This window comes from Cervus elaphus, chromosome 9 (assembly GCF_910594005.1).
Source record: "Cervus elaphus chromosome 9, mCerEla1.1, whole genome shotgun sequence".
Lineage (NCBI taxonomy): Eukaryota > Metazoa > Chordata > Mammalia > Artiodactyla > Cervidae > Cervus > Cervus elaphus.
Window position 1 is genome coordinate 18,114,440 of NC_057823.1, and position 23,783 is coordinate 18,138,222.

Below are 23,783 nucleotides of genomic sequence, written 5' to 3' on the forward strand. Positions count from 1 at the left end.
CTTTTAAAATTCCCTATTACCCCCCCACTACTCCTTAACTTTCATTTTCATATATTTTTACAATTTTTTTAATTAGGAAAAAAATTTTTTTTCTTGTTTTTTTTTCTTTATTCTTTTTTCTTCTTTTTCTCTTATTTTCTTTTAAAGTCCTCTATTACTCCTCTACTACTCCTTAATTTTCATTTTCATTTCACTATAACCTTGCAAAAAAAAAAGAAGCCCTATTTTTAAATCGAACTTCATATATATCTCTAAAATTTTTTGTGTTTTTGTTTTTAATATTGTATCTTTAAGAGTCTAACCTCTACTCTAGATTTTTAATTTTTGTTTTTCAGTATGTGATATAAATTTTGGACATTTAAGAATCCAATATTCAGTTCCCATTTTTATTCAGGAGTGTGTTGATTACTCTTTCCCACTTTTGACTCTCCGTTTTCTACCTCAGAACACCTCTATTTCCTCCTTTCCCCTTCTCTTCCCAATCCAATTCTGTGAATCTTTGTGGGTGTCTGGGCTACGGAGAACACTCTGGGAACAGACAACTGTGTAGATCTGTCTCTCTCCTCTTGAGTCCCCCTTTTTCTTCTCCTGCTCATCTATATCTCCCTCCTCCCTCTCCTCTTTTTCATGTAACTCTGTGAACCTCTCTGGGTGTCCCTCACGGTGGAGAATCTTTTCACCATTAACCTAGAAGTTTTATTATCAGTGCTGTATAGTTGGAGAAGTCTTGAGACTACTGGAAGAATAAAACTGAAATCCAGAGGCAGGAGACTTAAGCCCAAAACCTGAGAACACCAGAAAACTCCTGAATACACGGAACATTAAGTAATAAGAGACCATCCAAAAGCCTCCATACCTACACTGAAACCAACCACCACCCAAGAGCCAGTAAATTTCAGAGCAAGACATACCACGCAAATTCTCCAGCAACGCAGGAACATAGACCTGAGCGTCAACATACAGGCTGCCCAAAGTCACACCTAACACATAGACCCATCTTAAAACTCATTACTGGGCACTCCATTGCACTCCAGAGAGAAGAAATCCAGTTCCACGCACCGGAACACCGACGCAAGCTTCCCTAACCAGGAAACCTTGACAAGCCAATCATCCAACCCCACCCACTGGGCACTGGGTGAAACCTCCACAATAAAAAGGAACCACAGACCTCCAGAATACAGAAAGCCCACTCCAGACACAGCAATCTAAACAAGATGAAAAGGCAGAGAAATACCCAACAGGTAAAGGAACATGAAAAATGCCCACCAAGTCAAACAAAAGAGGAGGAGATAGGGAATCTACCTGAAAAAGAATTTAGAATAATGATAATAAAAATGATCCAAAATCTTGAAGACAAAATAGAGTTACAAATAAATAGCCTGAAGACAAAGATTGAGAAGATGCAAGAAATGTTTAATAAAGACCTAGAAGAAATAAAAAAGAGTCAACTAAAAATGAATAATGCAATAAATGAGATCAAAAACACTCTGGAGGGAACCAAGAGTAGAATAACGGAGACAGAAGATATGATAAGTGAGGTAGAAGATAAAATGGTGGAAATAAATGAAGCAGAGAGGAAAAAAGAAAAAAGAATCAAAAGAAATGAGGACAACCTCGGGGACCTCTGGGACAATGTGAAATGCCCCAACATTCAAATCATAGGAGTCCCAGAAGAAGAAGACAAAAAGAAAGGCCATGAGAAAATATTCGAGGAGATAATAGCTGAAAACTTCTCTAAAATTGGGAAGGAAATAGCCACCCAAGTCCAAGAAACCCAGAGAGTCCCAAACAGGATAAACCCAAGGCGAAACACCCCAAGACACATATTAATCAAATTAACAAAGATCAAACACAAAGAACAAATATTAAAAGCAGCAAGGGAGAAACAGCAAATAACACACAAAGGGATTCCCATAAGGATAACAGCTGATCTATCAATAGAAACCCTCCAGGCCAGAAGGGAATGGCAGGACATACTTAAAGTAATAAAAGAGAATAACCTACAACCTAGATTACTGTACCCAGCAAGGACTCATTCAGATATGAAGGAGAATTCAAAAGCTTTACAGACAAGCAAAAGCTGAGAGAATTCAGCACCACCAAACCAGCTCTTCAACAAATGCTAAAGGATCTTCTCTAGACAGGAAACACAGAAAGGTTGTATAAATGTGAACCCAAAACAACAAAATAAATGGCAACGAGACCATACCTATCAATAATTACCTTAAATGTAAATGGGTTGAATGCCCCAACCGAAAGACAAAGACTGGCTGAATGGATACAAAAACAAGACCCCTATACATGCTGTCTACAAGAGACCCACCTCAAAACAAGACACATACAGACTGAAAGTGAAGTGCTGGAAAAAAATATTTCACGCAAACGGAGAACAAAAGAAAGCAGGAGTCGCAATACTCATATCAGATAAAATAGACTTTCAAATAAAGGCTGTAAAAAGAGACAAAGAAGGACACTATATAATGATCAAAGGATCAATCCAAGAAGAAGATATAACTATTATATATGCACCCAACATAGGAGCACTGCAATATGTACGGCAAACACTAACGAGTATGAAAGAGGAAATTAATAGTAACACAATAATAGTGGGACACTTTAATACCCCACTCACAACTATGGATAGATCAACTAAACAGAAAATTAACAAGGAAACACAAACTTTAAATGACACAGTGGACCAGCTAAACCTAATTGATATCTAAAGGACATTTCACCCCAAAACAATCAACTTCACCTTTTTCTCAAGTCCACACGGAACCTTCTCCAGAATAGATCACATCCTGGGCCATAAATCTAGTCTTGGTAAATTCAAAAAAATTGATATCATTCCAGTCATCTTTTCTGACCACACTGCAGTAAGATTAGATCTCAATTACAGGAAAAAAATTGTTAAAAATTCAAACATATGGAGGCTAAATAACACGCTTCTGAATAACCAACAAATCATAGAAGAAATCAAAAAAGAAATCAAAATATGCATAGAAATGAATGAAAATGAAAACACAACAACCCAAAACCTATGGGACACTGTAAAAGCAGTGCTAAGGGGAAGGTTCATAGCATTACAGGCTTACCTCAAGAAACAAGAAAAAAGTCAAATAAAAAACCTAACTCTACACCTAAAGCATCTAGAGAAGGAAGAAATGAAGAACCCCAGGGTTAGTAGAAGGAAAGAAATCTTAAAAATTAGGGCAGAAATAAATGCAAAAGAAACTAAAGAGACCATAGCAAAAATCAACAAAGCTAAAAGTTGGTTTTTTGAAAAAATAAACAAAATTAACAAACCATTAGCAAGACTCATTAAGAAACAAAGGGAGAATAACCAAATTAACAAAATTAGAAATGAAAATGGAGAGATCACAACAGACAACACTAAAATACAAAGGATCATAAAGAGACTACTACCAGCAGCTCTATGCCAATAAAATGGACAACTTGGAAGAAATGGACAAATTCTTAGAAAAGTATAACTTTCCAAAACTGAACCAGGAAGAAATCGAAGATCTTAACAGAGCCATCACAAGCAAGGAAATCGAAACTGTAATCAGAAATCTTCCATCAAACAAAAGCCCAGGACCAGATGGCTTCACAGCTGAATTCTACCAAAAATTTAGAGAAGAGCTAACACCTATCTTACTCAAACTCTTCCAGAAAATTGCAGAAGAAGGTAAACTTCCAAACTCATTCTATGAGGCCACCATCACCCTAATTCCAAAACCAGACAAAGATGCCACAAAAAAAGAAAACTACAGGCCAATATCACTGATGAACATAGATGCAAAAATCCTTAACAAAATTCTAGCAAACAGAATCCAACAACATATTAAAAAAATCATACACCATTACCAAGTGGGCTTTATCCCAGGAATGCAAGGATTCTTTAATACCCACAAATCAATCAATGTAATACACCACATTAACAAATTGAAAGATAAAAACCATATGATTATCTCAATAGATGCAGAGAAAGCCTTTGACAAAATTCAACACCCATTTATGATTAAAACTCTCCAGAAAGCAGGAATAGAAGGAACATACCTCAACATAATAAAAGCTATATATGACAAACCCACAGCAAGCATTACCCTCAATGGTGAAAAATTGAAAGCATTTCCCCTAAAATCAGGAACAAGACAAGGGTGCCCACTCTCACCACTACTATTCAACATAGTGTTGGAAGTTTTGGCCACAGCAATCAGAGCAGAAAAAGAAGTAAAAGGAATCCAGATAGGAAAAGAAGAAGTGAAACTCTCGCTGTTTGCAAATGACATGATCCTCTACATAGAAAACCCTAAAGACTCTACCAGAAAATTACTAGAGCTAATCAACAAATATAGTAAAGTTGCAGGATATAAAATTAACACACAGAAATCCCTTGCATTCCTATACACTACCAATGAGAAAACAGAAAGAGAAATTAAGGAAACAATGCCACTCACCATTGCAACAAAAAGAATAAAATACTTAGGAGTATATCTACCCAAAGAAACAAAAGACCTATACATAGAAAACTATAAAACACTGATGAAAGAAATCAAAGAGGACACAAACAGATGGAGAAACATACCGTGTTCATGGATTGGAAGAATCAATATTCTCAAAATGGCTATACTACCCAAAGCAATCTATAGATTCAATGCAATCCCTATCAAGCTACCAACGGTATTTTTCACAGAACTAGAACAAATAATTTCACAATTTGTATGGAAATACAAAAAACCTCGAATAGCCAAAGTAATCTTGAGAAAGAAGAATGGAACTGGAGGAATCAACCTGCCTGACTTCAGACTATACTACAAAGCCATAGTCATCAAGACAGTATGGTACTGGCACAAAGACAGAAATATAGATCAATGGAACAGAATAGAAAGCCCAGAGATAAATCCACGAACCTATGGACACCTTATCTTCGACAAAGAAGTCAAGGATATACAATGGAAAAAAGACAACCTCTTTAACAAGTGGTGCTGGGAAAACTGGTCAACCACTTGTAAAAGAATGAAACTAGAACACTTTCTAACACCATACTCAAAAATAAACTCAAAATGGATTAAAGATCTAAATGTAAGAACAGAAACTATAAAACTGCTAGAGGAGAACATAGGCAAAACACTCTCCGGCATAAATCACAGCAGGATCCTCTATGATCCACCTCCCAGAATATTGGAAATAAAAGCAAAAATAAACAAATGGGACCCAATGAAACTTAAAAGCTTTTGCACAACAAAGGAAACTATAAGCAAGGTGAAAAGACAGCCCTCAGATTGGGAGAAAATAATAGCAAACGAAGCAACAGACAAAGGATTAATCTCAAAAATATACAAGCAACGCCTGAAGCTCAATTCCAGAAAAATAAATGACCCAATCAAAAAATGGGCCAAAGAACTAAACAGACATTTCTCCAAAGAAGACATACAGATGGCTAACAAACACATGAAAAGATGCTCAACATCACTCATTATCAGAGAAATGCAAATCAAAACCACAATGAGGTACCATTACACGCCAGTCAGGATGGCTGCTATCCAAAAGTCTACAAGCAATAAATGCTGGAGAGGGTGTGGAGAAAAGGGAACCCTCTTACATTGTTGGTGGGAATGCAAACTAGTACAGCCGCTATGGAGAACAGTGTGGAGATTTCTTAAAAAACTGGAAATAGAACTGCCATATGACCCAGCAATCCCACTTCTGGGCATACACACTGAGGAAACCAGATCTGAAAGAGACACGTGCACCCCAATGTTCATCGCAGCACTGTTTATAATAGCCAGGACATGGAAGCAACCTAGATGCCCATCAGCAGACGAATGGATAAGGAAGCTGTGGTATATATACACCATGGAATATTACTCAGCCATTAAAAAGAATTCACTTTGAATCAGTTCTAATGAGATGGATGAAACTGGAGCCCATTATACAGAGTGAAGTAAGCCAGAAAGATAAAGAACATTACAGCATACTAACACATATATATGGGATTTAGGAAGATGGTAATGATAACCCTATATGCAAGGCAGAAAAAGAGACACAGATGTACAGAACAGACTTTTGGACTCTGTGGGAGACGGCGAGGGTGGGATGTTTCGAGAGAACAGCATCGAAACATGTGTATTATCAAGGGTGAAACAGATCACCAGCCCAGGTTGGATGCGTGAGACAAGTGCTTGGGCCTGGTGCACTGGGAAGACCCAGAGGGAGCGGGTAAAGAGGGAGGTGGGAGGGGGGATCGGGATGGGGAATACATGTAAAACCATGGCTGATTCATGTCAGTGTATGACAAAACCCATTACAATATTGTAAAGTAATTAGCCTCCAACTAATAAAAATAAATGAGAAAAAAAAAGACTCAGCTTTCAATGCAGGGGGCATGGGTTCGATTCCTGGTAAGGGAACGAAGATCCCACATGCCACGTGTGTGTGCGTGCTAAGTCACTCAGTTGTGTCCAACTTTTTGCAACCCTGTGGACTGAGGCTCCCCTGTCCATGAAAGTTTCCAGGCAAGAATACTGGAGTGGGTTGCTATTTCTTCCTCCAGGGGATCTTCCCAACCCAGGGATAGAACCTGCATCTTTACCTGGGAAGCCACATGCCATATGGCACAGCCAAAAAAAGAAAAAATACATATACATTTTTGTGTGTGAATGATTTTTACTTCATTTTAATAGATTTAGATTTATTTTAATGTTTATAGAAAATCAATTCACAAACACTTGGTTTCATAGTATTCAGACTGAGGCCAGTGTAAAAAAGAGTCCCTTCGTGGGGGACGGGGGAGGATGGGAGAAGTATATGTGGAATTTGAACAGGAGAAAATATGTGTCTGATGGGCTTCCTTGGTGGCCCACTGGTTGAGAATCCACCTACCAATGCAGGAGACTTGGGTTCGATCCCTGGGTCAGGAAGTTCCCCTGGAGAAGGAAATGGCAACCCACTCCAGTATTCTTGCCTGGGAAATCCCATGGACAGAGGAACCTGGCGGGCTACAGTCCATGGGGTTGCAGAAGAGTCAGGCATGACTTAGTGACTAAACAACAACATCAATGTGTCTAATTACAGTTTGTTGCAGAATAGATGGCAGAAAAATTCCGAATAATGTTGACTTGTTGGCCATGAGTTCATGTCATGCCTCTCTCATGTCAAAGTCTGGAGTTGGTGTCTCAGTGTTGGAGAACAGCTTCTATCTTGTTGCTTTCAGCATCACCTCATGACACAAGAGGGCTGCTGATGCTCCATCTCTCCTTCACATCCCAGCCATCAACGAGGAGACAAGGGGAAGGAGAAAGGCCCACCCATCCTTTAGAGATCCTCTCTGGAAACCAACACTTCATTTTCTTATGTGCTGCAATGTAGTCAAATGGCCACTAGCTGCACAGGAAGCTAAGAAATGCAGCCTGTCTGGTGCCTATGTGCCCTGCTAAAGCTGTGGGCACACCACTTACTTGCTCACTGCCTACTTTGCACTGGTTAGCCCCAGTCTTCAGATGAGTAAACAGACACAGAGAAGAGAAGGACTTGCCCGAGGCTGCACGGCCAGTCCTAGACCCGGTGGTTGTCGAGCCCTGTTCACCTTCCTTCCACGGTGGGTGGTCATGGCTTTGAATTCTGGCCCTGCAATGTCCAAGCTCTGTGACTTTGGGCAGCTCTCTGCACCTCTGAGCCCACTAAGAGACAACCCAGAAACTTCATGGAGGATTCTGTTTTTCTTTGGGCATTTTTGTATTTTCTTGGGTGACAATGAAATGAGAAATCATTTTTCAGAGAGAAAAATGAAGGGAATCAAGAGGAGCTAGTTGAACTGAACGTCCTCACATGCAAAGCCAGGGGTGGTGGTGACCCAGGGACAAGTGGGCTGTGGTGAGGGTGAGAGGTCAGCCCCCTGGCCTGGCTTTCCCACACTGACCTTGACCTGAGGTCCTGGAACCAGCCTGGCTGGCGCTCGTGTGGACACTGGCCATGAACCAGGGACCTCCACCAACCTGAACTCTTGTTGCTCCTGGTGACAGCTGCTAACTGCCCTCCCCCAACCCCCACTGGCCTGTGCTTTCAGCACCCATCTATCCACACAGTCCTTTTCCCTCTATCTCAGTCCTGCTGGCCAGTGCCTTCCTCCCCCATTTATCCCAACAGCCCTGAGGGGTGGAGGACACAAGTGAAGCTCAGAGAGGTTGAGGCACTTGCCTAAGGCCACACGGATTTGGGCCCAGGTTTGTGGGGCCCGGGCATAAACCCTTGGAGACTGGGACCTCCAAACCTGGAGGAAAGGCCCTGGGTCTGGCAGCGTGAAACAGCCCCTGGAAAGGGTGAATTGAGTAATAGAACACAGGTCTGTGTGTCCTCAGTGGAGCAGGCAGGCAGGCCCCAGCAAGAATTGGGCAAGCAAATTCTTTCGACTGGAATGCCGGATAGTCAGGGCATGATGGGAGTCCCTAGGGTGCCCTGGCATAGCCAGGACTGGGGGAAAGGCAGTTGGGAAAAATACAGAGCATCACATGTGACAGATGGTCACATTATCTCCCTCCCCACATGCACTTCTGGAACCTGGTAACTACCTCTTCAAGGCATGGAATCTAGGGGCTTCCTTGGTGGCACAGTGGATTAGAATCCACCTGCCAATGCAGTGGACACAGGTTTGATCCCTGGTCCGGGAGGATTCCGCATACTGCAAGGCAACTACGCCTGTGAGCCACAGTTACTGAAGCCTGTGTGCCTGGAGCCTGAGCTCCGCAACAAGAGAAGCCACCACAATGTGAAGCCCACCCACTGCTCACTGAAACCAGAAAAAGACTGTGAGCAGCCAAGAAGACTAAGCACAACCATAAATCATTTTTTTTTAAAAGAATCTGAAAATAATAAACATATATGTATAACTGAATCACTTCACTGTACACTGAAACAACATTGTAAATCATTTACCGTTGTTGTTCAGTTGCCAAGTCATGTCTGACTGTTTGCGACCCCGTGGACTGCAGCACGCCAGGCTTCCCTGTCCTTCACTATCTCCCCGAGTTTGCTCAAACTCATGTCCATTGAGTCAGTGATGCCATCCATCCAACTGCCTCATCCTCTGTTGCCCCTTTCTCCTCTTGCCCTCAACCTTTCCCAGCATCAGGGTCTTTTCCAAAGAGTCGACTCTTTGCAACAGATGGCCACAGTATTGGAGCTTTAGGTTCAGCATCAATCTTCCAATGAATATTCAAGGTTGATTTCCTTTAGAATTGACTGTTTGATCTCCTTGCAGTCCAAGTGATTTTCAAGAGTCCACTAGCACCACAGTTTGAGAGCATCAATTCTTAAGCGCTCAGCCTTCTTTATGATCCAACTCTCACATCCATACGTGACTACTGGAAAAACCATAGCTTTGACTTTATGATCCTTTGTTGGCAAAGTGCTATCTCTGCTTTTTAATACACTGTCTAGATCTGTCATAGATTTTCTTCCAAGGAGCAAGAGCCTTTTAATTTCATGACTGCAGTCACCATCTGCAGTGATTTTGGAGCCCAAGAAAATAAATCTGTCATGTTTCCACTTTTCCCCATCTATTTGCCATGAAGTGATGTGACTGGATGCCATGATCTTCATTTTTTGAATACTGAGTTTTAAGCCAGATTTTTCACTCTCCTCTTTCACCTTCATCAAGAGGCTCTTTAGTTCCTCTTTGCTTTCTGCCATTAAAGTGGTATTATCTGCATACTTAAATTTTAAAAACTGATGCAGGAGAGTGACTGGATCTAGAAATTAATTGAAGATAACTAGAAAAGACAGTGTATTAATAAAAAAAAAAAAAGGACATGGAATCTAATTCTTCTTCCCTTGACTCTGGCTTGGGACTCTGATAAGCAGTGGAGTGCAGTAGAAGTGACACTGTATCTGCTAAGAAGGGGTCATACAAAGCTCTGCAGCTTATTGGGATACTCCTTTTTGAAGCCATCATCTGTCATGGAACAGCCTAAAAGCCTAGAAGGCACCATGTTGTGAGAAAGCATAAATAAGCCCATGCCAAGAGACCACCAAGCCCACATGAGGGGCAAGAGACCGTTAGCCAAACCCCCAGCTGTGGGCACCCACCCGGGTGAGCCCTTCCCATTTTCCTGACACAAAGAAACCATGAGAGAGAATAAACTGAATGTTGTTTTAAGCCACTCAGCTGTGGAATGATGGTTTTTCTACACGGTGATAGCAACTGGAACATCCTAAAACAATTTTTCACATGACATGGGTCTCATTAAGCTAACATGGAAAGGACTTCCCTAGGGGTCAAGTGGTTAAGAATCTGCCTGCCAATGCAGGGACATAGGGTTGATCCCTGGTCCAGGAAGATTCCACATGCTGTGGGGCCACTAAGCCCGCGCACAACTACTGAGCCCGAATTCTAGAGCCCCATGCTCTGCAGCAACAGAAGCCACAGCAATGAGAAGCCGCTGCAGTGAGAAGCCACCACATCGCAACTAAAGAGTAGCCCCCACTCACTTCAACTAGAGAAGCCCTTGCGCAAGAACAAACCCAGCACAGCCAAAAATAAAACAGAAAACTAACATGGAAAGATCTTTAGACCAATGCTAAGGCTAGAAAAGCAAGCTGCACAATGAAATGTCCGGCAAGATGCCTTTTCTGGGCACGTACACAGGATCGCATATATTTGTTCTGGACCATGTCACTGCCACATAGACGTTTAGAGAAATATTTGTCAGGATACACCCCAAACACACTATATCCTGAACAGCTGGAGGCAGGGGACAAGAAGATGGAGTTGGGAGCTTCTCCAAGCTCATGAGGTTCTAGACACATGTCCTTTTAGGGCTGTTTATTTATTTTTATTTTTTTTAGGTTTTTAGTGTTTTTTTTAGATTTTAGGTGGTTTTTTTTTTTTTTTTTTTTTGGTTACAGGATGCAGCATGCAGGATCTTAGTTCCCTGACCAAGGAACGAACCTTCGCTCCCTGCATTGGAAGTGTGGGGTCTAAGCCACTGGACTGCCAAAGGAAGTCCCCACGTGTCCCTTTTAAGAACCATTTCTTGATTCCTCACCAATGCTTAATTCACTAGAATAGTTGGTTTCTAGTTTATGTCATGGTTACAAAGATTTCTGCTTCAATGAGGCCATTTGTATCTTCTGGAACATTAATACTGACAAGGTGCCCAAAGCCCAGCTCATTACATTCCCACCTGATTCTGCTGCTGTGTCCCCATCTCTTAGGTGGCTCCAATGGCCCCAGGAAATCTAAATCACTCTCATCCCTTTCCCTCAGCCTCCTCCATCCTGCCCGTCCCCAGGTCAGCCCATTTTCCTTTCAAAGTATATTCAATCCACCCACCTCTTCTCCATCCTTGGCCTCTGCCTGATCCACCACCACTGCCATCTCTGGTCTGCACCAGTGTGGTCCTCTCCTCCCTGCTTCCCCACCCTCACTTCCCACCAGGATTTTTTCCCACATGGCCAGAGACTTCTAAACTCCAACTCCTGGGCGCACACAGGGCCCTGATCATCTGAGCCTGGCAAATCTTCCCAAACCTCAGCCACACTGAAATTTCACACTGCACAGTTACAGGTGTTTGCACACGTGTGTCCCTCTTCCCATCACGTATCAGCTGGTGAGTCTCCTTCCCCTGAGCCTCATCTCAAATGTCACTTTCCTGCCTTTTTGTTGGCAATCTGGGGGAGGATGTATGTAGGCCCTCCCTGCAAGAATCCTCGGAATGTCTGTTTCCACAACATATTCTCAAGACACCCATGAAAGCTTGTTGATAAGTAACTAACAGGAGGGAGATGAGAAAGAAATGCAAACTTGTTTGCTTTGTTTGCTGTTTTTCTTCAAAAGGCTCCCAGAAGAATGACAAAAAAGAAATATAAGTGTGTGTACGTGGGGGAGAAAAGGGTTTCCCTGGTGGCTCAGCAGTAAAAGAATCCGCCTGCAATGCAGGAGATGCAGGAGACACGGGTTCGATCCCTGGGTTGGGAAGATCCCCTGGAGAAGGAAATGGCAACCCATTATTCTTGCCTGGGAAATCCCATGGACAGAGGTGCCTGGGCTACAGTGGGCTACAGTCCTTGCAGTCTCAAAGAGTTGGACATGACCAAGCAACTGAGCGTGCAGGCACATACATGAAAAAAAGAATGTAACTCTTTCAACCACCAAGTAAAGGCAAATTAAAACCAAAAAGCGTCTGCGTGCAATGCGGGAGACCCAGGTTCAATCCCTGAGTCGGGAAGGTCCCCTGGAGAAGGAAATGGCAACCCACTCCAGTATTCTTGCCTGGAAAATCCCATGGACGGAGGAGCCTGGCAGGCTGCACGACTGGGTGACTTCACTTTCACTTTAAAGGCAAATTTAAACAATGATAAAATCTTCATTTTTGTTTGGCTTCAGTTCATTTCAGTCCCTCAGTTGTGTCCGATCTTTGCGACCCCATGAACTGCAGCATGCCAGGCCTCCCTGTCCATCACCAACTGCTGGAGTCTACCCAAATCCATGTCCATGGAGTCGGTGATGCCATCCAACCATCTCATCCTCTGTCGTCCCTTTCTCCTCCTGCCCTCCATCTTTCCCAGCATCAGGGTCTTTGCAAATTATTGAAGATTTGTTAAGTGATAACACAATGTTGGCAAGATGGTAAAAAGGCGGGCCCTTATATCCCTGCCCGGGCTGTGGAGTCCATACCAAGGTCACAGGTGTGAGACCTTGTACCAAGGCCACTGATGTGGAGCCAGAACCAAGGTCATCTCTGGAACCGACTGAGCCCCATTGTGACCACTGCCAAGAGCCCCCCTGATCCCAGAGAGCTTGCTGACCCCATATGGGGTAAAGGTACCCACCCTAACCAATCACCTAATGCCACTCCTCCAGCAGGAATTTTCTTTGTCTTGAGGCTATCAAAATTGGCTCCTAACCCATGAAAAGTATCACCTCTTCCTGGTCTTTCAGGAGGTTGCCCTGAAAGATAAGCATTGCCCCCTTATCTCTGCTCTTTGTTTTTCATAAACTCACTCTTTTCTGAAACACTCTGTGTCTGGAAATTCTTCCAACCTGTGCTCAGACTATGACAGGTGCCTGGATGTGGCTTTCTAAAAAACAATTGAGGAGCTTCCCTGGCAGTCCACTAGTTAAGACTCCATGCTTCCACAGCGGGGGCGTGGGTTCAATCCCTGGTCAGGGAACTAAGATCCCACACGTCACACAGTGTGGCAAAAAAAAAAAAAAATTAAAAAGCAATTTGACAAAATGACATAAATATGTTTAGACCCTTTCCTCAGGAATTTCTCTTAAGGAAATCATTAGGGATACAAAGGTATCAAGACATGTACAGGTATCATTTCTGTGGTTTTGGTGGAAATGAAAGGGCACAACAATGAGGCATTGTTGACACCTGCTAAGGTTCACCTGGAAGATACTGAAAAGTCATTAAATATCATAACAGGGACATGAAAAAGGCTTATATATGAAAAAAAGAGAGGACACAGGCTGCTCATTTTTATGGGTTAATAAAATCAGAGTTAAGTCTATGTATAATTGCACTGTCCTAAGATCAATTTCCTGGTTTAATAAAGTAGTGATGTAGATATTAACCATCACTGAGGAAGGTTGGGGAGAATATCCAAGGGACATCTCTGTACTATTTTTGTGACTTATTTTAAATCTATAATTATTTCAAACTAAGAGGGGGAATAATTCTATCAGTCATGACAGGCTGGTTATATGCTGCTATAACAAAAAAAACCCATCATCTAAATGATGAAAACAGATGGAATTTAGACCAACCTCAGAGGAATGGTCTAAGTTGGAGACCCTGAGGTTGAGAATTTGCAGAGGTGACATCAGTGTTTTTTCTAGCCCCAGATATGTGTTATTTCATTCACTGTTAGTCTAATAGCTATTTTATCAAGCAGAGTTCCTGCTTGCAAATGCCTCAGACCAGCTTGGGTTGTTTCAGAATCAAAGACAATGGGCAGTGGAGCCACAGTCCTGCTCTGGAGTCAAATTCCTGGGTGTGAGGCTATGAGTGGCTGAGTCCAGGTCATATACTCACATTGTTGTTCAAAGGATACTGGGAAAGTGAATATCTGACCTTTGGAATTTCTAAAGTTGGAGGTGGGAGGTAGATCTCCAAATGCAGGGAAGGAGTTCAGATGTTGAACAGACAAAAGGACAGGAGGGTACCGGATGGTGACTGCAGCCATGAAATTATAAGACACTTGCTCCTTGGAAGGAAAGCTATGACAAGACTAGACAGTGTATTAAAAAGCAGAGACATCACTTTGCCAACAAAGGTTCACATAATCAAAGCTAGGGTTTTTTCCAGTAGTCATGTACAGATATGTGAGTTGGACCATAAAGAAGGCTGAGTGCTGAAGAATTGATGCTTTCAAATTATAGTATTGGAGAAGACTCTGGAGACCTTTGGACAGCAAGGAAATCCAAACCAGTCAATTCTAAAGGAAATCAACCCTGAATATTCATTTGAAGGACTGTGCTGAAGCTGCAGCTCCAATACTTTGGCCACTTGATGCGAAGAGCCTACTCATTAGAAGACTCTGATGCTGGAAAAGATGAAGGCAGGAGAAGAAGGAGACGATAGAGGATGAGATGGTTGGATGGCATCAGTGAGTCAATGGACATGAGTTTGAGCAAACTCCGGGAGATGGTGAAGCACAGGGAAGTCTGGCGAGCTGCCGTCCATGGGATCACAAAGAGTCTGACATGACTGAGTGACTGAATAGCAACAATATATCAGAATAACTTTACTGTAAAGCAGAAATTAACACAACATTGTAAATCAACTATACTTAGACTTAAAAAGGAGGGGATACATTGGTTCCTATAGCTGAAAATTCCAGAGGGTGCCTTCAGGCATGGCTGTATCTAGGTGCTTAGCTCTAGCTATGAGGTCAAGTCTTCATGTCTTGCTTGTTCTTGCCTCTCTGGGGCCTTCCCCTCAACAAACCCTCCCCTAATGGTGGCAACCAGGATGACTTCCCCATTGCTCCATCCTCCCCAACTCAGCTACCCCAACAGGAAGCAAGTTCCTCTTACCCTGGTTTGAGTCACAGGTCCATTCTTGAGTCAATCTCTGAAGTTGGGGGTGATTTATTATTCTAATTGGTCAGGCCTAGGTCACGTGGCCAATCCCTTGCTGTTGCCAGGCTATTCCTTGCCCCAAAACACATGGACTGAGAATTAGGGGACGGTGGTCCCTCCCTCCTGTTACCAGAAGTAGGGGGAATGGCTGATGGGCAGACAAGATCCCCCAAATGCCCAAAAAGGTTGGATGAGGAGAGTAGGAGGAAAGGCATTTCTGGTAGAGGGAACAGAATAAGTAAAGGCAGAGCCCATAGCACTCACTTAGAGATAGGCGTCCCACTTGGCACTAGTGGTAAAGAACCTGCCTGCCAATGCAGGAGACATAAGAGACACAGGTTCAATCCCTGAGTCGGCAAGATCCCTGGAGGAGGGCACAGCAGCCCAGTCCAGTATTCTGGCCTAGAAAATCCCATGGACACAGGAGCCTGGTGGGTTACAGTCCACGGGGTCACAAAGAGTCAGACATGACTGAAGTGACTTAGCACGCACACACACGCACAAGATGGGACTGAGAGGACTCGAATGCCAAGAGGGGACACCTGGTCACCCAGGGAACTAGCTGGCGTTGCCACAACAACAGTGATAACAATAGTAACAATAATAGTGAAACAGGCTGGCACTTGGGACACTTTGCTGCAGTTCTGCAAGGCTTGCACCTAGACACACCTCTCCTCCAGCAACAAAATACAGAGAAGCTATATGGGACTAAAAATAACGGTGCAGAATTCTGCACATCTCAACTAGATAGTAGCCCCCCAGCTCACTGCAACTAGAGAAAGCCTGCAGGAAGCAACAAAAAAGACCCAGCACTGCCAAAAATAAATAAAACACTCCTTAAAAAACAGGCCGTTGAGATCAAAAGCAGGGTACTGCAAATGCCCTCTGTACTCAAAACCACCAGAGGGGTGGGCAAAACACTTAAGCCACCCTTCTGACCCAACACCTGGACACACCTCTAGCCTCACCCCATATAAAGAACAAGCAAGGGAACCTGTTGCTTGTTCCCACTCCCCCCAGCTGCAGCAGGGGTCCCAGTGAAGCCTTGTCTGAGTTTCTTTTCTGGCCTCTAGTCAATTTCTGGGCTTCCCTGATGGCTCAGATGGTAAAGAATCTGCCTGCAATGCAGGAAACCTGGGTTCAATTCCTGAGTCAGAAAGATCCCCTGGAAAAGAGATGACAACCTGCGACTAACACTTTCAATTTCTACTCACTGGAGATGGTGAAGAACCTTGGTCAGGAACAATAGCAGCTAATGCCATTTCCTCCTGTGATGCAGGTACTAATCTTAATAAGCAAGAATCATCCTCACATCCATTTGATGCCTGAGGAGAGCAATGCTCAGAGGGGCAAAGTAACTTGCCCAAGGTCACCCAGGAAGTGGCGGAACTGAGGTTTGTGCTCAGAATGGGTGGTTCTCCACCCACAACCCACAAAATCAAGGCAAGGGTAAAATACTCAGTCAGAAGGTCCCTGGGCTTCCCTGGTGTCTCAGTGGTAAAGAATCCACCTGCTAAGAAGGGGACATGGGTTCAATTCCTGGTCGAGAAAGATCCCACATGCCTTGGAATAACTAACTCCATGTGCCACAACTACTGAGCCATCACTAGAGAGCCTCAGAGCCATAACAAGAGAAACCGAGGCAGTGAGGAGCCCGAGCACCTCAGTGAAGAGTAGCCCCTGCTTACCCAGCCTAGACAGAGCTCGTGCACAGCAACGAGACCCAGCGCAACCAAAAATAAAATAAATAAATGACAAATGAACAATCATTCAATAACCTCAGATATGCAGATGACACCACCCTTATGGCAGAAAGTGAAGAAGAACTAAAGAGCCTCTTGATAGTGAAAGAGGAGAGTGAAAAAGTTGGCTTAAAGCTCAACATTCAGAAAACTAAGATCATGGCATCCAGTCCTATCACTTCATGGCAAATAGATGGGGAAACAGTGGAAACAGTGGCTGACTTTATTTTGGGGGGCTCCAAAATCACTGCAGATGGTGATTGCAGCCATGAAATTAAAAGACGCTTACTCCTTGAAAGGAAAGTTATGACCAACCTAGATAGCATATTAAAACGCAGAGACATTATTTTGCCAATAAAGGTCCGTCTAGTCAAGGCTATGGTTTTTCCAGTATTCATGTATGGATGTGAGAGTTGGACTATAAAGAAAGCTGAGCACCAAAGAATTGATGCTTTCGAACTGTGGTGTTGAAGAAGACTCTTTACAGTCCCTTGGACTTCAAGGAATTCCAACCAGTCTGTCCTAAAGGAGATCAGTCCTGGGTGTTCATTGGAAGGACTGATGCTGAAGCTGAAACTCCAATACTTTGGCCACCTCATGTGAAGAGCTGACTCATTTGAAAAGACCCTGATGCTGGGAGGGGTTGGGGACAGGAGGAGAAGGGGACGACAGAGGATGAGATGGTTGGAAGGCATCACCAACTCAGTGGACATGGGTTTGGGTAGACTCTGGCAGTTGGTGATGGACAGGGAGGCCTGGCATGCTGCGGTTCATGGGGTCACAAAGAGTCGGACACAACTGAGAGACTGAACTGAATGAACAAATAAATAAATCTTAAAAAAAAAAAAAAAAAGGTCCCTGGAGGGCAGGAGGTATTTTTTTACCTGGATCTGTTTATATCAGTTAGCATCAACTTCAGCTGCATACTGTAAAAGAATAACTAATTTGCAGATTTCTCTGGTGGTGCTATGGCTAAGATGCCATGCTCCCAATGCAGATGGCAGGAGTTCGATCCCTGATCAGGGAACTAGTTCCAGTACACCAAAACTAAAAGATTCCGCGTGCCACAATGAGAGCTCGAATGCCTGAGCAGCAACGAAGTCCCAGCTCAGTCAAAAAATAAATAAACATTAAAAAAAAAAGTATTGGATTTTAGGACTTCCCTGGTGGTCCAGTCTTTGAGACTATGTATTTTCAAAGCAAGGGGCGTGGGTTCATCCCTGGTCAGGGAATTAAGATCCCACATGCCCCACAGCCAAAACAACTAAAGTTTCCAAATAAAATTTAAAAATAAAAAACTGAATTAAAATATGATCAAAATAAGATAAAATAAAACAGAATTGTATTTTCACCAGAGCAGAAATTTCCACCTGCTTCATTGGTCTTGGGACTACCACTAGCAGCAAGGGATTTTGGGAAATAATTTTAACTGGGCACATTATAGCCTGAAACAGGATTGAGATTCTATAAATAAAAGAAAAGAAATGTAAAACGGTGCAGCTGCTGTGGAAAATAGCATGGAGGTTCCTCAAACAATTAAAAATAGAATCATTATATGATCTAGCAACTGACTTCTACGTATATATACACCCAGAAGAATTGAAAGTAGGGAGTCAAAAGAGATTTGCACACCCATGTTCATAGTCACATGATTCACTACAGCCATAAAAGGCAACCCAAGTGTCCATCAGTGGATGAATGAACAAAATGTGGTGTATGTATACCAAGCAATATCATTCAGCCTTAAGAGGAAGGCAATTCAGACACATGCTACAGCATGGATGAGGTAACCCTGAGGTTACCATGCTCACTGAAATAAACTAGTCACAAAAAGACAAATATTGGATGCCTCCACTTATTCCTGTGTGTGTATGTGTGTGTGTGTGTATGTGTGTGTGTGTGTGTGCAGTCAGTCGCGTCCAACTCTTTGCAACCCCATGGACTGTAAAACCCGCCAGGCTCCTCTGTCCTTGAAATTTTCCAGGCAAGAATACTGGAGTGGGTTGCCATTTCCTTCTCCAGGGGATCTTCCCAAGGATCGAACCTGCATCTCTTTCGTCTCTTGCATTGGCAGTTGGATTCTTTATCACTGAGCCATCTGTGAAGTCCATATTAGGTCCCTAAAGGAGTCAATTTCATAGAGACAGGAAATGGAATGATGGGTGCCAGGGGCTGGGGGAGGGAGGATGGGGAGTTAGTATTTAGTGGGGACAGAGTTTCAGTTTTGCAAGATGAAAGGGTCCTAGAGATGGACGGTGGTGATGGTTGGACAACAATGTGAACATACTTCTGTCACTGAAATGCACATTTCCTTTTTTTTCCCCCCCACATGTGGAATGTAACTTTTCCAACCAGGGATTGAACCCACATCTCCTGCAGTGTAAGTGCAGTCTTAAACCACCGGAGCTCCAGGGAAATCTCTAAACTGAACATTTCAGATGGTTAAGATGGTACATTTTATATTATGTGCATTTTAGCATAGGTATTAATTAATTAAATTTTTAAGTAAAAAGGAAAGACACGAAAGGAGAAGTGCTCTAGTTGTAGGCAGCTCGCTGTGGTCAGTGCAGCTGTAGTCAGGTAACTTCTCCCCCTGACCTGAGATGAAGAGTGGCCATCTATTCAACTGAGGAGGACAGAACCCAGATTCAGGGCAGGGCAGCAGGGTGGCTGTGCGTCCTAAGATGCTGAGTTGGAAGAGCAGGCATCTGTAGGGATTTCTGATGGGTTTTTTCTTCCTGAATTCTCATAGATTCCTGGCAGTGGGGAGAGAGTGGCCTGAAAGATCTGAGAGGCTGTGCTGCCCTTGACATTGACTCTGAGGCCGTGGCTGACGTCAGAAGCTAAGGGAGCTGAGGTTACACATGTGGCTTGCAGCAGCTTTTGGCAAGTTTCTTCCCTCTTTCTTTCTTTTTTCTTTCTCTTCCTTCCATCCCCCCTTTCTTTCCTTCTTTCTTTATCTCTTTTTTATTTCTTTCCTTCTTTTCTTTTTTCCCCTTCCTCCCTTTTTTCCCTCCCTCCTTCCTTTCTTCCTAATTTTTTTTCCTTTTTTTTCTTTTTAAATGTTTAAGCATGGCAAAAGACACATAACAGGCACTTCCTTAAAAAAAAAAAAAAAAAAACAGGCACTTCCTTGGTGATCCAGTGGTTAACATAGGTTCAGGGAATGTGGGTTCAATCTGTGGTTGGGGAATTAAGATTCCACATGCTCTGCAATGCTGCCAAAAGATTAAAAAGAAAAGACACATAACATAAAATTTGCCATCTTCATCATTTTAAGTGCACCGTTCAGGGGCATCACATGCGTGCACATTTTCAACCAGTGCCACCATGCAGCTCCAAAATATTTCCATCTTCCCAGACTTAAATTGTCTCCCTTCTAAAAAATAACTCCCCAGTCCCCCTCCTTCAGCCCCTAGAAACCATCTTACTTTCTCCTCTATAGAAATTTGACTCCTTCTAGAGACCTCCTGGGGCTTCCCTGGTGGCTCAGAGGTTAAAGCGTCTGCCTCCAATGCGGGAGACCCGGGTTTGATCCCTGGGTCAGGAAGATCCCCTGGAGAAGGAAAAGGCTACCCACTTCAGTATTCTGGCCTGGAGAATTCCATGGACTGTATAGTCCTTGGGGTTGCAGAGAGTTAGACACAACTGAATGACTTTCACTTTCACAGAGACCTCCTGAAGGCAGAATCATACAGCACTTGTCTCCTAGTGACTGGTTTATTTCACTTTTTTCTTAATCACACAAGTAATAAGTAATACAGGCATGCCTCATTTTATTATGCTTCACTTATTTTTTAATATTTATTTAGTTATTTGACTGCCTCAGGTCTTAGTTGCAGAATGTGGGATCTAGTTCCCTGACGAGAGATGGAACCCAGATCCCCTGCATTGGGAGCATGGAGTCTTAGCCACTGGACCGCCAGGGACGTCCACTACCCTTCATCTTATTGTGCTTTGCAGACACTGCAAATTTTTTACAAATTGAAGTTTTGTGGCAAGTCTGTCATCACTATTATCCAACAGCCCTTCCCCATAGCCGCCTGGCCTGCCAGCCTCCCCCGCTCTCCCCATCCCACCAGAACGGTGTATCTGGCACCACTGATAAACCTGTATTGACGTATCTTCATCACCCAGAGTCCATAGTTGACATTAGGGATCACTCTATGTTGCACACCCTATGGGTTTGGATTATACATGTTTATACACACATCCTGCCCTGTTCTCTCTCCTGGAGTCCTTGACGATGAGGTGGTGTCATGGTCAATTTTGAACCTCCCCAACTATGAATCCGGGGCTTTTTCCATGTTCTCAATACAGGTTTGCTTTCAAGTCTGCAGTTCTTCTTGAAAGAAAGGAGTGGCGGTCCAGGACAATTAGAGTTATGAATGATCAAAATCCCATCAAACCAGTCAATCCTAAAGGAAATCAACCCTGAATATTCACTGGAAGGACCGATGCTGAAACTAAAGCTCCAATACTTTGGTCACCTGATGCAAAGAGCCAACTCATTGGAAAAGACCCTGATGCTGGGAAAGATTGAATGCAAGAGGAGAAGGGGACGACAGAGGACGAGATGGTTGGATGGCATCACCGACTCAGAAGACACGAGTTTGAGCAAGCTCCAGGAGATGGTGAAGGACAGGGAAGCCCGGCATGCTGCAGTCCATGGGGTCGCAGAGAGTCAGACACGACTGAGTGACTGAACAAGAACAACAGCGGAATTCAGAGGCAGGGCATTTATAATGCTGTTGGCAGGCACATCAAAAATAATATCACTTATTTTCACTTATCTATTTAGCCCTTACTACTGCTAGGCACTAGAGATACTATACAATATTGTCTTTGCCTTCACGTGGCTTATGGGCATCTTGTGGAAATAAACTGATGGCTACAGCATCAAGTCAGGTCTCTAAACGTACCCATTGGGAGGCACCTGTGGTTACTCACCCTCTCTGACTGCTGAGTTCTGTTTCAAAGGCAGCTATGAAGACTCACCTTAGCCAAAAGACCAGACTCTTTTGGGTGGAGACCTATTTTGGTCTGAGCCTCCTGGTGACTTAGAGAGGTGGAAACCTGGACAAAGGGCATCAGAATGAGGAAAACACGTGCCCTGGGTTTAGATGATTTTGCAAGCCTAGGAACTTTTAGATGAAGTGGATGCCATGGAAGGTTTGTTTTTAAGTGTCTGTGAGGAAGAAAAGTTTCCCCTAAAGAGAAGAGCGATGAAAAAAAGATGTCATTGCAAAGACAGGCAAAACCAAAACAAGCAACTGATACGCTATGGTCATTATGTGCCAAACAAGCATGGCTCCAATATGTGTCCAACTCTGCGACCCCATGGACTGTAGCCTGCCAGGCTCCTCTGTCCACGGGGTTCTCTAGGCAAGAAAACTGGAGTGGGTTGCCATGCCCTTCTTCAAGGGATCTTCCTGATCCTGGGATTGAACCCATGTCTCTTGTGTCTCCTGCATTAGCAAGTGGGTTCATTGCCACTAATGCCACCTGGGAAGCCCCCAATTGCATACATATATATATGTGATGGTTGGATGGCATTACCGACTCAATAGACACGAGTTTGAGGAAACTCTGGGAGTTGCTGATGGACAGGGAGGCCTGGAATGCTGCAGTCCATGGAGTCGCAAAGAGTTGGACACGACTGAGCAACTGAACTGAACTGAACTGAACTGTTACATGTATGTGACACATATATACAATCATTTATATATAAAATCATTATATATACAATCCTTTAGGACTTCCCTCATGGCACAGTGGATGGGAATCTGCCTGCCAATGCTGGGGACACGGGTTTGATCCCTGGTCTCAGAATATTCCACATGCCATGGAGCAGCTGAGCCCATGTGCCACAACTACTGAAGCCCATGCTATAGTGCCCAGGAGCTGCAACTACTGAGCCCAAATACCACAACTACTGAAGCTGACTTGCCTAGAGCCTGTGCTCTGCAACAAGAGAAGCCACCGAATAAGAAGTCCGAGCATGTGCTCACTTTGGCAGCACATATCCTAAAATTGGAACGATACAGAGAAGATCAGCATGGCCCCTGTGCAAAGATGACATGCAAATTCGTGAAGCATTCCATATTTTTAGCAAATGAAACAACTGAGAAAGGATTAATTTCCATAATATACAAGCAGGTCATACAACTCAATACCAGAAAAACAAACAACCCAATCAAAAAGTGGGGAAAAGACCTAAACAGACATTTCTCCAAAGAAGACATACAGATGGCTAACAAACACATGAAAAGATGCTCAACATTGTTCATTATTAAGAAATACAAATCAAAAACTATAATGAGATATCACCTCACACTGGTCAGAATGGCCATCATCAAAAAGTCTACAAACAAAAAATGCTGGAGAGGGTGTGGAGAAAATGGAACGCTCTTGCACTGTTGGTGGGGCTGTAAATTGATACAGACACTATGGAAGATGGTATGGAGATTTCTTAGAAAACTAGGAATAAAAAAAAAAAAAAAAAAAAGAAAACTAGGAATAAAACCACCATATGATCCAGCAATCCCACTCCTAGGCATATACCCTGAGGAAACCAAAATTGAAAAAGACACATGTATCCCATTGTTCATTGCAGCACTATTCACAATAGCTAGAACTGGAAGCAACCTAGATGTCCATTGATAGATGACTGGATAAAGAAGTTGCAGTACATATACACAATGGAATATTACTCAGCCCTAAAAAGGAGTGCATTTGAATCCATTCTAATGAGGTGGATGAACCTAGAACCTATTATACAGAGTGAAGTAAGTCAGAAAGACAAAGATAAATGTTGTATTCTAACACATATATACAGAATCTAGAAAAATGGTACTAAAGAATTTATTTACAGGGCAGCAGTGGAGAAACAGACAGAGAGAATAGACTTATGGAGATGGGGAGAGGGGAGGAGAGGGTGAGATGTATGG

At 43.2% G+C, this 23,783-nt stretch overlaps 1 non-coding gene across 1 annotated transcript; it reads left to right on the plus strand.

Annotated features, from left to right (window-relative positions):
* Positions 1 to 22,836: 22,836 nt before the first annotated feature.
* On the plus strand, positions 22,837 to 22,943 carry LOC122701091. Its single transcript, XR_006342940.1, has one exon. It is a non-coding gene; the product is annotated as a U6 spliceosomal RNA (small nuclear RNA).
* Positions 22,944 to 23,783: the final 840 nt, after the last annotated feature.